Source organism: Schistosoma mansoni, assembly GCF_000237925.1.
Source record: "Schistosoma mansoni, WGS project CABG00000000 data, supercontig 0219, strain Puerto Rico, whole genome shotgun sequence".
NCBI lineage: Eukaryota > Metazoa > Platyhelminthes > Trematoda > Strigeidida > Schistosomatidae > Schistosoma > Schistosoma mansoni.
Genome location: NW_017386086.1, coordinates 245,026 through 260,043, shown reverse-complemented (window position 1 = coordinate 260,043; position 15,018 = coordinate 245,026). Strand labels below are relative to the sequence as shown.

At 41.8% G+C, this 15,018-nt stretch overlaps 1 non-coding gene across 1 annotated transcript; it reads right to left on the bottom strand.

Annotated features, from left to right (window-relative positions):
* Positions 1–3,235: 3,235 nt before the first annotated feature.
* Positions 3,236–3,307, bottom strand: Smp_tRNA_01740_Pseudo_CTT.1.1. The gene has a single exon. It is a non-coding gene (tRNA).
* Positions 3,308–15,018: the final 11,711 nt, after the last annotated feature.

Below are 15,018 nucleotides of genomic sequence, written 5' to 3'. Positions count from 1 at the left end.
TGTAATGAATTAAACGAATTTCGGTCAGTATTGTTGTTTACAGGCTGCGTATGCGTAATATACTTTGCAAAGTGGAGAGTCGATGATTAGGGCAAAATTATCAGTTATTGGACACCAAAATCAAACTAAAGTTCCAATATCATTTAATTTAATGAATTGAGCGCTGGAGGTATGTTTGGAAAATATATATTCATGTTTAGAACTGTATAAACATTCTGTAAGATAAATAAAAAAGGCATAAATGACGAACGCTACCTGATTTGTGGTCAAAGTAGGCTCATTAAACAAAAAAGTATTTATATCATCCTTTATCAATTTTATGGTCCAGAAGATTAATGTTGTTTCGTTGAAACAAAACTTAAAATATCAGGATGACTAAAAGATGTAACACAAGTAAGGACATACAAGGGTAATGTAGTATTAATGGTCATTAAAAAGTCAAACGAATATTCAACAGAGGTGTTCATATTTCATATTATATATATATATATATATATATATATATATATATATGTATATGTCGAAGATCCTATTAGATATCCAACAGCTTGGAATTAAGAATATCCCATAATATCTCGATCTACTAAGCAGAACACTCACAAATAAGTCACATTACACAAAAGATCAGAGGCACTACAAATTTCCCTACAGTTACATAAGTATTGATTACTCTTGCCTTTTGTAGGCAACTCTGACGTTCTACTAACTGACAAGTAGATCCTACAATTCTAAGTAGTGAACAGCGAAGTGTGTTTTGAAGTGATGTAGCACACAAGACGACGATTACTAATGTGCCTTAAGAATACTGTGACGCCAGTATTATTCACGTGTTTTCCTGCATGTAATTAATCCTTATTTAGATGTCCACTATTAAACATGGGAAGCCGGTCACTCGTGAACATACGATCAGTCAGTATTAACTACCAAAGAAGCATTAGTTCAGGTTGCTATGCCACATCGCGATTAAGAGATTAAATGAATATCGAAGGAATCGGAATAATAGCAATAGTGAGAAAAATCAAGCATTGAGTATACGGTTCGAGATGGAATGGATGGATAATGGGACTTAAAATCTACGGGAAGGTTAAAAGTGAATTTATCTGCATCATTATGATTAATCCTAAGCCGCGTTACTAGAGGTCGACAACCACTGACCACAATCATCACGAGGACCCCAACCAAGTGGTTTAGCACCAAATGAAACCAAAAATCAATGACTTCACGAACTGGTGCTAGTTATCTGTTTGGCTGCCACCTTCATTTATTTATTTAACACATTAAATTACGGTACAACCAGGTAACAAGAACAGTATATGAAACACAAATAAAGAAAAAGAACTAAGAGAAAAAAAGAGGGATGGGGGAAGTCAATTTTTTTAGAATAAGTTAACGAGATTAGTATGCAATAGGAGATGCAATCAAGTTTTTTTAACTATAACCAAGAAAATTTCTTTCAGTTAAGCGAGTTCATTGAGTTGTACTATCTCTAGGACCCTAACCGAGGAGTCCTGATGGACCTACAAGTGCCCGTCCTACATAGCTTTCCTTCATACTATGGCCCCAGCTCATATACTGGTCATATTCCCGCTTTTTCCATCCAGCCTAGTGTTGGCAATTAATACACGATGTAGAAGCCGCTAGAATGACATTTGTAGCACATATACATGTCACCGAAGTCAGTGTTTGAAGATAACAACACTAACTGGATGATTTTCACTATGTTCGGGTAATGACTGGAGAACGTCAACATGGTGTTGGCAATAAATAGTTGCACCCCTTCACATACAACGATGACCGAATACAGAGTCACCGGACATTTTCAGCTCGGAGACTATGTTTGATAACCGAAGACAAAAACTTCCAATGATGCATTGTAAACCTGGCCTTTCACAGCCAGGTCATCACTACGGTACTGAAGATGCCACAGATTGGTATAAGTAGCCATGGTTTTCATTATTCTTAGGTTGATTTCGTCAGTCACCCCACTGCTGGTACTCGTACAACTTTCTGAATACTAAAGGATCACTGCAAAGAGTGGATGAAAACACAGATTTGTCAGTCTTGAAGAAGCGTTTTGCACTTAGAATGCGCAAAGTACATGGCATATGGACACTGATTGATAACTGAATGTGATTCGCACTCCAAATGTATCTCCGCAGAGTATATCATCTATAAACTCAAGATCAAAAAGCTTTACTGAAAGTAACAGATCTACATCACCATTCACTTCCACTAGCGCTGTTTCCAGAATGTTATTGATGGAAAAATTGAAGACAAATGGTGAGATTAGGAAACTCTAACACACTACTGGAATGAAACAGTGAGGAAAAGTGGTTGCATGCCCTTAACTCTGACCTGAGGTATCTGCATAGACCTTTCAAGATATTACCCTTCGTGTATCCGAAGACCCCACTGCTACTTTTCGTGACCTCGCTGCGGTAGGTATATGATTAATTTCAAAATCATAACAGACTCTCCTAGACTGGATTCCAAATGGCAGTCGCTTAGGGACTGAGAAACTCAACAGGACAACTAAAACTAAGTAAAAAATATTGACACACGTTGTTGCCTCTTTGTTGTTTCTGACTACGCGCCCATTGATCGCAATTAAAATCAAGTAAAAGGCAAATGTTATAGAAACCTCTTTACCCTCCTTTAAAACGCTGGACGTTCAGATGTAGTAATGGTGGCAGGTGGTTTTATTGCACAAGTAGGTATTATATTCCAAACTGAGAGGCACTTAAGTGGGTCTTACAGTATCCAAGTTGAGCGAACAGATAATAGCGACCGTCTGCAGCAACTATGCCCGGATAACCGTTTGTTTTTGAAGAGTACTAACTTTGAGTGTGAAGGAAGATACCGTCTGACATAGCGACCATAATCGACCCAACAATAAACACAAGTAGACCGCATAGCAGTCACTAGTAATTGAAGAGGCTCGACAGAATGCTCCTGTTCATTCTGGAACACATGGTTAGACCCAGCTTATGTTTTAGTGCAAGCACGCACTTGTCTCTCTAATTGGAGGCAGGAAAACTGCAGTAAAAATACCTTTTTGAGTTCAACTTGAAGATAAAAAAAGTCGAGAATATATTTCAGGAAAAACTATAGAAGCAATTGGTCAACCATAAAAGTGATATCCATCCCAAAGTAGTTTGGCATGACATTTAAACAGCTGTGGAAATAGTAGTGATGTCTACCAGTAACTTAAACGGTGCACTGCCCCACTGAACGATGCCTGACGTGGGGCTCGAACCCACGACCCTGAAATTAAGAGTCACACGCTCTACCAACTGAGCTCCACTGTCTTGTGAATTAGACCTTTAGGTCAAAGGCTCCGGGTGTGGCCCCCTAAGAAAACCACCTGCTTCGGTTTGGGCATCCGGACAGTATCCCAGCCCTCACACAAATCGAATGATTTGTGTGGCACATATGTATTTGGTGCCCCTTTGTACCAATATTTATGTTTAAATCAAATAATAAGTAAAACTTAAACCAAAGAGTTAAAAGAAATCAGTGGATTGTTGCGCCGTCTACAGAACTGATAAGCACTAGCGAACTCAGCCCGTCAGGCTCCGAACACGACGAGGAGCAAAGATAGCTTAAAGATAAAGGGAGAAAAAGCATACACAATAATCCTGTACAGTGGTAAGTAACGAAAGCAACAAAAAGAGATGGAAAAGGAAGCAATAAGTAACAGTGAACAACCAGCTGAATGACTAATTGACATAAGTTCCTCAAATCTTAATGAGGTTGAGAGGGGTATATATAATTCAAAGTGAGAGAGTAGCTGGTTCAGATGGATTAACTGCAGAAATATTTAGGGATGGTGATCCAGTTTTAACAGCTAGATTGACTAATATCTTAGCTAGAAATTGGAAACTGACGTCATCTCGAAAAACGGATTCTGATCACCATCGTTTATAGGAAAAAACCAACTTTCGTCACTTGTGGTGTGGGTGAGATATCTGCCTACCAACCAAACCACGAGCTTACTCTGGAGTGGTTTGCTTCGTATTCTAAGAAAGTACTCGAACCGCGCCATTTAAAAAAAGACAGTAGTATTTTTCCTCGGAGTATATTTTATGGTATTGATCGTTTAATCGCGCGTCAAGACTACTGTTATTGTTTTAATTGAATTTATTTCAGTCAGACGAATCCCCAAAAGTGCCGCTTTTCTTCTAGAGAGGTTTTATCATTTGTACTTTTTGAGTACATATACAAAAAAACTAAGGGTACTGGTATTTATTTTCCCTCGTTGAGTATATCTCTGAGTATTTTTGCATCCACAGGTGTTAAGGTGAACCCCATCAGGGAAGCAGATAACAAGCATACGGATGTAGGCATAGTCACAAGGAAAAAGAAAAAGCGCTCGGAGATTAAACTAATTACAGACAGTACTAAGGTATGTGAATCTACGGTTTTAGTTCCGGATTTACATATCAAAGCAAAGCAAATTTTGGGGAGCCAATTCTGAGCGGTATAGAGGATGTGATCAAGAGACAAATGAAAGTCAACCCGTGGCTCATGATCACATCCAGGAAAAGAAAAGCAAGGAAACAGAATGTGACCTTTGCGATTGACGCCAAATCGGAAACGGATTGCAGAGAAGAGACAATTTCAGAAGTTAAAATTCTACAGTGTGTTAAGATGGACCTCTCTGATAAGTCATTTTTCATAGGTTAAGAGAATCCTACGTAAAGTAACCAAAAGCTAGATTTGAGCACGATGTTACTAACATTAAATCCTGAATAGGCAAGCTAATCCCAGAAATAGTTTCAGGAGTTAGTACTTGTAAGCTTTATAGAGTAGGAAAAATAGTGGATTTTGAAAGTACTCAGAAAAGCCGCCTCTTGAAGGTTACCTTCCCTAGGTTGAAGAAAGAAACCTAATACTGCGAAACTCACGCAAACTGATTGGGTCCAGAATATACGTCTGAGAGGATCTCGGCTTAACTGATCGCATTAAGAAACGATCTGCAGAAGTATAAATAAACGAGAGCCACTGAAACGGTGAAGGAAACCTCGTTCAAATGGTTCAAATGGTTGTGGACGGGATAGAAGAAGCTTACGCTTAACGGGCTTCCGTGTCTTGTAGCAGTGGATCACTAATACCTCCAAGCATGAACCTAGGTATATTAACGATAATAGAGGAAAAAATAAATTGGTAAATCATAGTAAGATGTTATCCATAGTCTTTAAGAATAGGTCAAGCTTCCCCTTAAAGGACTCCTGGGAAGTCACGTGGACTAGCTCAGTCGGCAGCGAATTCCAGCACATGACAACTCTTAAGTAGTAGAAGTTGTGTCTACAGTCCGTTCTGCTATGTTGGGTCTCCAGTTTCTGGGTGTTACCCCTTAGGTTAGTATTGTGACTAGGCTTAAGTAGATGTTTAAGGGAATGATCAGAAGTGTTAAGGATACTGTAAGCCATAAGAAGGTCACATCTAATAGGCCTCTATTCTAATGGGTAAAGTTGAAGTGATTGTAGGCGTCCTTCATAAGGCTTGAATTTGAGTCCGTGAACTGATTTCGTGACTCACTGTTGAATGCGCTCCAGAGTGTCTCTATTTTTTGGAGAGAGGGAGGAGATACTATGTTTCCTTACTCTATATGGGGAAGAACGAAGATGTTGAAGATTATGTGGAAAGTTCTTCCGTCAAACTGGCCAAAAATGAGCTTCAATGTTACCACTGCAAGGTTTGCTCGAAAGGCATTTTTGTCACAGATAGCGTAAGATTTCAAATCGTAGGACACAAACTCTCCTGAACCTGTTTCGACTTAGGAGACTTCTAGAGAAGAGTTTCCCAAGTTGTAACTGTAGTCTGCAACATGTCACAGATGGACTACTATACAACTTGAAGTGTTGAGGGTGAGTCCGTTGTCGTCTGCCCAACTTTGAAGACGAGTCAGATCCTCCTGAAGTGCCAGTATTTCCTCTTGGTTGAGTATCTCTCTCCAAAATTCCGCATCACCAGCAGAAAGCAATAAGCCAGACGAAACTTGTTGTGAGAGATCGTTGAGATAAATCAAGAAGAGAAGAGGTCCTAGTACTGAACCCTGGTGAACCCCACCAGGACATCCCATAGTCTGGGAGAAAGTGAAGTTAACCCTGACCTCAAAATGTCGATTTTTTTTAATATGAAGTGAGCCAGTCAAATAGGGGTGGTTTGATACCCAATCGTTTAAGCTGATTGATAGGACATATGTGGTTGACCCTATCAAAAGCTTTTGAGAAATCAAGGTAAATGATGTCAACCTTCCCCTTGCGATCAAGGATGGTTGACCATCTGTGCAAAGCAGTCGGCAGGTTGATCATACAACAGTGACCCTTCGTGAAACTGTTCTGTTGGGGTGAGAAGAACTTTAAGGACAACAAATAGTCGTGTATACCATCGCATATCAGGGACTCCATAATTTTAGAAGGTATAGAGAGAAGGGCCGCCGGTCGGTAGTTTGAGGGTTTGTTGCGTCGACCTGCCTTGAAAATAGGTGTGATGTGAGCCAGCTTCCAAGTATCCGGTAGTTTGCCTCGAATTGGCGGGTATGAGAACATCACGCTGAGCGGTGTTGCCAGTATTGAAGCTGCTTCCCTCAGTATAGCAGAATGAACCATATCCTGGCCAGGAGAAGTGTCTTTTCTTAGATGCTGCGGTTTCCGAAACACCAGGCCAGTTCTCAGGTTAACTTCGGAAAGTTATGTGTAGTTGCAGATGAAGCTTTCATCAGTATAGTTGATGAGGGTTGGTTGAATTGTCCGACAGTATTGTTCAGCCAAGCGGTTGGCGGCATTACCGTCGCTGTTGGTTGGACCACTAGGACCTAGCAGTTGAGAAACTCTGGTTTTGGCTTGTTGAAGAGGGACTGCATGACGGAACAGGGTTTTCGGATTGGAGACAAATTTATCAATAAGCTTTACCTAGTACTGAAGCCTGTCTTCTCCTATTGTCTTTGTACATATGTGCCTTATATGTTTGTATTGCCTGTACGCGCCGTTGTTAGCATTTCGTTTGTATTCTACCCAACAGAGCCTTTTGCGACTTAGCGAACGAAGGGTAGGGTTCTTGATGACTATAGGTTGCTTATGGCCCTGAGGGACCGTTTGAGGGACTGACTGCTTTGTAGCACATAAGGGCGTGTGCAGTAGGAAATCTTAATGAGTATCCACTACAAGTTGAGGGTGAACACACCAATCTACCTGTTGTATATAGTCCTGTAATGCTGACACGTTCAATCATATGAAATTCCAGAGCATGTTGTTGGTGGGATATATGAGCTCAGTTTTTGCTGACAAAACTGAAGGATATTATGGCGTGATCGCTTCTCCCCAGGGGAGCCAGAATTTGGAGGTTGTCGAGCAAGAATTCTTCATTTGTAAATACTCAGGCTCAGCGCGACGGCGTATGACAGTTTCTCCAACATGTTGTCGACTTCATACTTTCGAATAACCCCAGATCCTCAATGAGATTGAAGAACCGAGCTTCATTTGAATTTTAACCTCGAATATAGGTATGTTGACTCTAGGAAGATCGAAGTCCTGTAGAATCAGGATATGAGAGAATCCGAGACGCGTAGAGCGGGTTAATCCTCCCAGCATACGATTGTTGACTCGATGTCAGCAGTGGGCTTCCTGTAGATGACCACAACCAGACACCTCGAGGTGGAAGATAATCTTACTGAGCACCGTACGGATTCATCAAGTTTGAGAAACTCCTAGTTGTGAAGTTGGTGTACCTCCAGATATGATCGTATGTATAAGGCTACTCCTCCCTCATCCCTGTTTTTCTGTCGTTGTGAAACAAAGACATCCAAGGTATTACTAGCTCGTGGTCCGTAAACTGAGTAGAGATCCAAGTTTCACATACTCCCGTCAGATGAGCATTATTAGCTTTGCTAAGCTCATGTAGCTCATCCTTTTTATTTGGTAAACTCGCGGCGTTCATGTGTAAGCAGTTTATGCTTTCAGTTTGAAACGCGTGAACTCCCTGTTTGTCTGTATGAGCCTTACGTGAATGGATAGGTAACCTATCTATACAAGGTTATCCGAGTTGGTAGGCCCTGTCCTTTACACGCGTTTTTGTGACCAAGACAGTTCACAATTGGAATTGTCAGCTCCAACTTGCCTTTGTGCTTGATCCTGGTGTCGTGTGACCTGTCCGGATGCATATATGGATTACAGTTAGCAACCGACGCCTCTTGGTACGAAGTGCTTACAGAGTTGCAGCCGCCATATGGGAGGATGGGAAAGTTATCTTCATTAGCCGGGGTTTATAATCTCTGTCCTTTTTGGCTAGTCTCACAACACGTTAAGTCAGTATGTTTTTGAGCTTCAAGGATTGCTTGATGAATTTCCATTCCCTAATATCAGAGTTTGCTTGAGCAGGGGCAGTATTTTCCGGTGCACCTTGCACAATGATATTTTATCCGCGGAAAAACTTCTAGCGAGATTCTCTGGGGATGTTCGAGATGAGGTTTCGCTCAGAATACGGTATGTCAGGCAGTATTCTTACATTCCCATCGGATTTCAGTAAGTGACTAGCTAGCAGGACGTTCTCTAGGTCGGATGCATTCTTGAGTGTTAGGCGAAGTAGTCTCGGGTGATTTTGATGGTTAGAGTCCCTCCCCCGGGTGATACGTGTGACCGTCAAAGGCTTGAGGATACGACTAGTATTCTAACTTTACAATTAGCTGTCAGTAGCACCTTCTATATTCGATCGTTCCCGGCCAAAGGAAATCAGAAGTCAGACGAGAAGAGGTAGGAAAGATATATTTGATACGTTACCAATATATCGAGAGGCGTTCGTTCTTAACTGACTATTGAAACGTAGGAGCTGTGTCCCACGCCGAGTTGCAACGTGATCTGGTACGGATCCATGACCGAAAGCCTACAGTTAAACAAGTCCACTTAAACAACGTGGTCAGCATCCAATATCGAACACTTGGAAAGCTATTGATTTTGGGGAATTATTTACAGCTACAGATCATTCCCCCCTAGTAAGGTAGTGATGCCCCTAAGACGTGACCAGCCAGAAGTTTAAACCCAACGAGTTTGTCGTTGGTAAACACTCTTCTGATAGCTCGCTTCGTTTAGCAGCGTCTGGTCGTCTTTCCTTAAACTAAGGGACCATGAGGTACAACATAACAATAAAGAAATAAAACACAATGAAAATTTCGGTTCCTTGTGAAACTTCGTCGTTCTTTTCCAGTCGTCCTGGAAAAGAGAAAAAATAGAGCGTGTGAGTGCATGTCGAAAATACACTCGTACTTGCGTAAGGACACAAGATGAGCGGGAAAAAAAATAAATAGACTAAAACACTTGCAAACAGCGTAAAAGCGATCGGAAAAAATGATTTTTTGGTTTTTTTTATATATAAAAAAATATAAATACGCTAAAAAAATATAAATGTTTTGTTTTTTGTTTTTTTTTAAATAAATAAAAAAAATGAGCATATTAAAAGAAATTTTTTATCATAAACAATGAAAGGGGAATTCAATATAAAGCTTATGTCCTACGTGCAATATTCGTTAAGATGTTCTGGAAATCTTACTCTTCTTCCAGAACGCGTTGTTTTAGGTTTATCTCTTGACGTTGACGAAGTATCAAGTTGTGTGTCGGCTGTCGTGTAGGGTACTACGAGTGTAGGAGCCATGTCGTACAATTGTACCGAAGGAAATTCGACGTAGCTAGGGCTTCCTTCTAAGTACGCTGCTTTTAAGCGATCGATACTGATGCTGTCGTTCGTGCCGTTCTTATCGACAATATAGTACTTGGGTTCTCGTTGAAGAACTCTGAAGGGTCCTTCGTAAGCTGATTCGACAGGTCGTCGATGTGAGTCTCGACGAACGAAGACGTGTGTACTTTGTCGTAATTCGGGTTGAACGAAAACATCAGTTGATTGAGGTCGAGTGTGAGCAGGTTTAACTGAACGCATAGCGTTTGTAAGCCTACTCGTGTAAGAGTTTAGATCCATGTTCAATGAAGAAGCTGAAGGATCCACGAATTCTCCTGGGAGTCGGAGTGTCGTTCCGTAAACGAGTTGAGATGCAGTGTATCCAATGTCAGCTTTCACTGCATTGAGGATACCTAGCAAGACGAGTGGAAGAGCGTCTGTCCACTGTGAAACGTTTGTAGCTGAAAGTGAAGCTTTAAGTTGTCGATGAAAACTTTCTACCAACACGTTTGCTTGTGGGTGGTAGGCGGTCGTTCGGAAGTGCGTGATTCCTAATAGTGAGGTCAGACAACGGAAAAGTCCAGATTCGAACTGGCGTCCGCGGTCTGTAGTGATGGTTGAAGGGCAGCCAAAATTCGCTACCCATCGCTCGACGAAAGCGCGAGCCACTGTCTCAGCAGTAATGTCCTTAATAGGTACTGCTTCTGGCCATCGAGTAAAACGGTCTACGCATGTTAAGAGATATGAGAAACCGTTTGAATCGGTTAAGGGTCCTACCAAATCTAGATGAACGTGGTCGAAACGAGCATCAGGGGTTTTGAGAGAGCCTAAGGAACATTTGTTGTGTCTGATTACCTTAGATTTCTGGCAGCTTACACAGGAACGTGCCCACTCCCTCACGTCTTTATCCATGCCAGGCCAGCAAAACCGTTCGACTATAAGCTTGATTGATGCACGAACACCTGAATGAGAAAGATCGTGCAACGTATTGAAGACGTTGTGTCGATAATGTTTTGGTACTATTGGACGATCCCTGTCTGTGGATGTGTCACAAAGTAGGGTTTCCTTACCTGTTCCCATCTGCTTAATACTTAGTTTAAGAGTTGTCGATGATAACTCATGCTGTAGATCAATGTCTTCTTTTTGAAGCTGAGCGAGTTTAAGAAGGTCGATTCCCTGGAAACTGTTCAAGGAACTTATTCGAGGCAAGGCGTCTGCAACTACATTGTTTGCTCCAGAAATGTGTTGTATATCTGAAGTAAACTGCGAAATGTAGTCGAGTTGTCGAGACTCGCCGAGTGAGTACTTATCTGAAGAGAAGGTAAGTGATTTATGGTCGGTAAAAAGCGTGGATTCGCTTCCTTCGATGGAATGTTGGAAATGCCGTACAGCACAATACATAGCTAGGAGTTCCCTACCGAACGTGCTGTACCTAGATTGCGCGTCTAGCAACCGTCTCGAGAAAAATCCTAAAGGTTGCCACGAGTTGTTAACCCATTGTTGTAAGACTCCTCCGATTGCTGAGTCGGATGCGTCTACGGCGATACTAATGGGCGCTTGAGTGTCCTGATGCGCAAGCAGGGTTGCCTTAGCGATGTGTTCCTTAACTGTGGAGAATGCTTTACGCACCGTGTCGTCTAGACTAATTGATTTCGCATTTCCACGAAGTTGGTCGGTTAACGGTTTCATAAGGGATGCGCATTTGGGTATGAACCGTCTGTAGAAACTTACGAGGTCGTTGAAAGTGTGCAAATGCTTAATCGTGGTCGGTTCTGGGTAATCCAGAATGGCCGCCACTTTGCTCCTAAGGGGTCGGATGCCTTGGGCATCAATAGTGTGTCCTAAGAAGTCTAAGGAGTTGGTTCCGATTTGGCATTGCTGAATGTTGACAGTGATGCCATGCCTTTGGAGTCGATCGAAAACAATGTCCAGATGCTTGAGATGCGATTCTCTGTCCGGACTTGCTATTAGACAGTCATCAACATACGCATGTACAAAGTTGAGATCTCGGAAGACGTCGTCTATAAACCTTTGGAAGGTTTGAGCCGCATTTCTTAAACCAAAAGGCATTCGTAAGAATTCGTAAAGACCGAAAGGAGTGATGATGGCGGTTTTAGGAATGTCGTCGGTTGCCATCGGTATTTGGTTATAAGCCTTAACTAAGTCGATTTTCGAAAAGACAGTTGTACCTTTCAAGGTAGCTGTCAAATCGTGAATATGAGGCAACGGGTAACGATCGGGAATGGTTTTAGCATTCAGACGCCGATAATCACCAGTTGGCCGCCAATCGTTGCTGTCCTTTCTAGGGACCATGTGCAATGGGGATGACCATGGACTATTTGATGGTCGAATTATCCCTAAGTCTGTCATATGGTCGAATTCGTTTTTGGCTAACCTAAGCTTTTCGGGAGCGAGTCGACGGGCTTTCGAGAATACAGGTGGTCCTGTAGTCGAGATGTGATGTGTAACATTGCTGGTTACACAAGGCAATTTCGATTGCGGCTGGTATATACCGGGGTATTTGTCGAGTAATGATTGATACAGGGGGTCCATGGTGTGCTTAATTGTGACTGGGGATAACCTGTAACCAGAAAAAGGAGTTACACAAACAGATAACTTAGTGTTTTTGTCTATTAACTTTCTTGAGCGAGTGTCGATTAGTAGATTGTGATATTGTAACAGGTCTATACCAATGATTGGCATAGAGACGTCTGCAACAACGAAAATCCAGTGTATGGGTTTGCGTAAACCCACGTTAAGGTAGACGTACCTTTTACCGTAAGTAGCGATCGGCTTTCCGTTTGCCTCATGTAAACTGAAAACAGACTCTTGAAGTCTGTCGTCTGGATTTGCTGGAAGAACGCTAACTTCTGAGCCGGTGTCGACGAGGTAGCGAACTTTCGTAGTCACATCCGTGATGTATAACAGACGGCTGTGTTCGCCGGCTACGGTTGCCGTTAACGCGTGCCGGCTTGAAAGTTTCCCGAAATCTTATTCGTGTCAGTCGCCTTAGACTTCGGGTAATTGCAGGGCTTCCTGCAATTTCTAGAGGATTTACCGTACTGGTTGTGATACCAGCACCAGTCGGGGTTGTCTGTCTCTCGTGGTCGAGAGACAGATCTCTGACGTGAAACGCTCCTACGTGGGGATTTTGACCGACTACGGTCATTACGAAATCGAAGATAGCGTGTCAGTGTATGACATAGTTCGGTAATGTCATTCGGGGTCGTTTGAGGTTTTTATTTGACTGAAAAGACCTTGGCCTTAGTAGATTTTGTGATTTATAAGATGCGGCCGGCAGATGCAGCCAGCTCGTCTATGGCGTTGTTTTGAAATGAGGCGAGAACTGCTTGCACCTGTTGAGGAAGTTTAGACAAGAAAAGTTGTCTGAATAGGCCATCATCGAAAGTTCGTTGGCCGATAACTTCTCTCATTCTTAGCAACATGTCTGTCGCCGAACCATGTTGCAGGTCGATATTGTTAAGGAGTTGGTCTAACCGTTGTCGATCAGTAAGGTCTCCGCGTTTTAAAATCGACCGTTTGAGAGTTTCTTAAGGTTCCGGAACATCACTAGTAAACATACTAGGTGTTACGTACCTGTTAAATTCGCGCGGTAACGCCTTAGCTACCGCGAAGAATCGTGTGCGCGAGTCCGTGATTCCGTGCATGCAAAAATCAGCTTCTGCGTAGCAGGACCAGGACTCGATATTGTCGGGCCAAAATGGTGTTAACTGAATCGAAGTTGGGGGAATAGATTTTAACTTAAAAACCTTAGGTGAGTGTTCCGTCATAGTAATATAAAGAACGAAAAATGTCTAATTAAAATATATCCGGGAAAAACTCGCGAAAAAAGTATATCACAACATATAAAATTTAAATGAAGAATAACAATGAATAATAATAATATTCCAAAAAGGAACAGACTCACAGTTTATTGGCTTGGTGTACCAGATCACGTTAGGCTCACCACTGAGGATACGACTAGTATTCTAACTTTACAATTAGCTGTCAGTAGCACCTTCTATATTCGATCGTTCCCGGCCAAAGGAAATCAGAAGTCAGACGAGAAGAGGTAGGAAAGATATATTTGATACGTTACCAATATATCGAGAGGCGTTCGTTCTTAACTGACTATTGAAACGTAGGAGCTGTGTCCCACGCCGAGTTGCAACGTGATCTGGTACGGATGCATGACCGAAAGCCTACAGTTAAACAAGTCCACTTAAACAACGTGGTCAGCATCCAATATCGAACACTTGGAAAGCTGTTGATTTTGGGGAATTATTTACAGCTACAGGCTCTATTCTAGGGAATCCAAGCTTCTTGTTCAATTCTGCTATTATCTGCTCCATCTATAGTAGACTTGTCGACATCCTTCTCCTTGTTCACACTGCGTATTCTTGTTTGTCTATCTGTTACATGACCGCCATCTACCAAGTTTCCAGACAACTTGTTCCGCAGATCTGTCAGTAAGGCAGTGATGTTACCCAGTGAAACTACAGCGTCCATGTTGCACATAACACATACCCACCTAAGATCCGACTTGCTGAGCCTGTTGTAGGCGGTTGCTGTGAGATCTGTGCACACTTCGTGGGACCAAGTTCTGCAGTTGTCGCTCTGCGTGCCAGATGTAACAGCAAAACGGCATCCAGGTCGTTTGCATGAATTTTGCATGACTATATTGTTATAAACTGTCTTATAAATACTAGCGGAAGGCCTAAGACCATTGAAAGAAACACAGTACGCTAAAATGGGTGAAAATGGACAAAAACGGGTTACGATAAGCTGAAACTAGCCTTTACATGAAAGACTGAAAAAAACCGAATAGTAAGCTGAGGCAAAACCACAGTTAACTATTTAGTTGGGTGGAACTCAAAAAAGTAATCTATCGAACATACAGTTCAGAATATATTCTTTAGATCAGAAATGGTACTGTTGTTGCGTAAGAACACAGCAAAAGTTTGAGAAATTCAAATCACGTTAGGACTAAACTTCCCGTTCAAAAAGCGTGCGTTGACAATCTTATTCAAGATGTAGCATCACAGAAAGTTAATAATAAAATGCAGAGATAAATTTTGAATATATGGACCACTACAAGCCCTTGTTAGGTGGAGTAAGGAGGTCCAACTTCCTAACCTGCCGTGCATGTCAGTCATGAACTTAGGGACTCGTCTACAAAATTGAAGCCTATGATTTAGCTTACTGGTTTCGGCACTCAAATGTGATTGTTTTGGTAGCTTAAAAAATGAGTTATATGATCTTATTTATGACAGAGCTTTCTATTTTTGCGGGTTGTTTGAGTGGTGCTTATTATTCACTTTCGCGGTATTTTAGATGTGGACGTTGGTA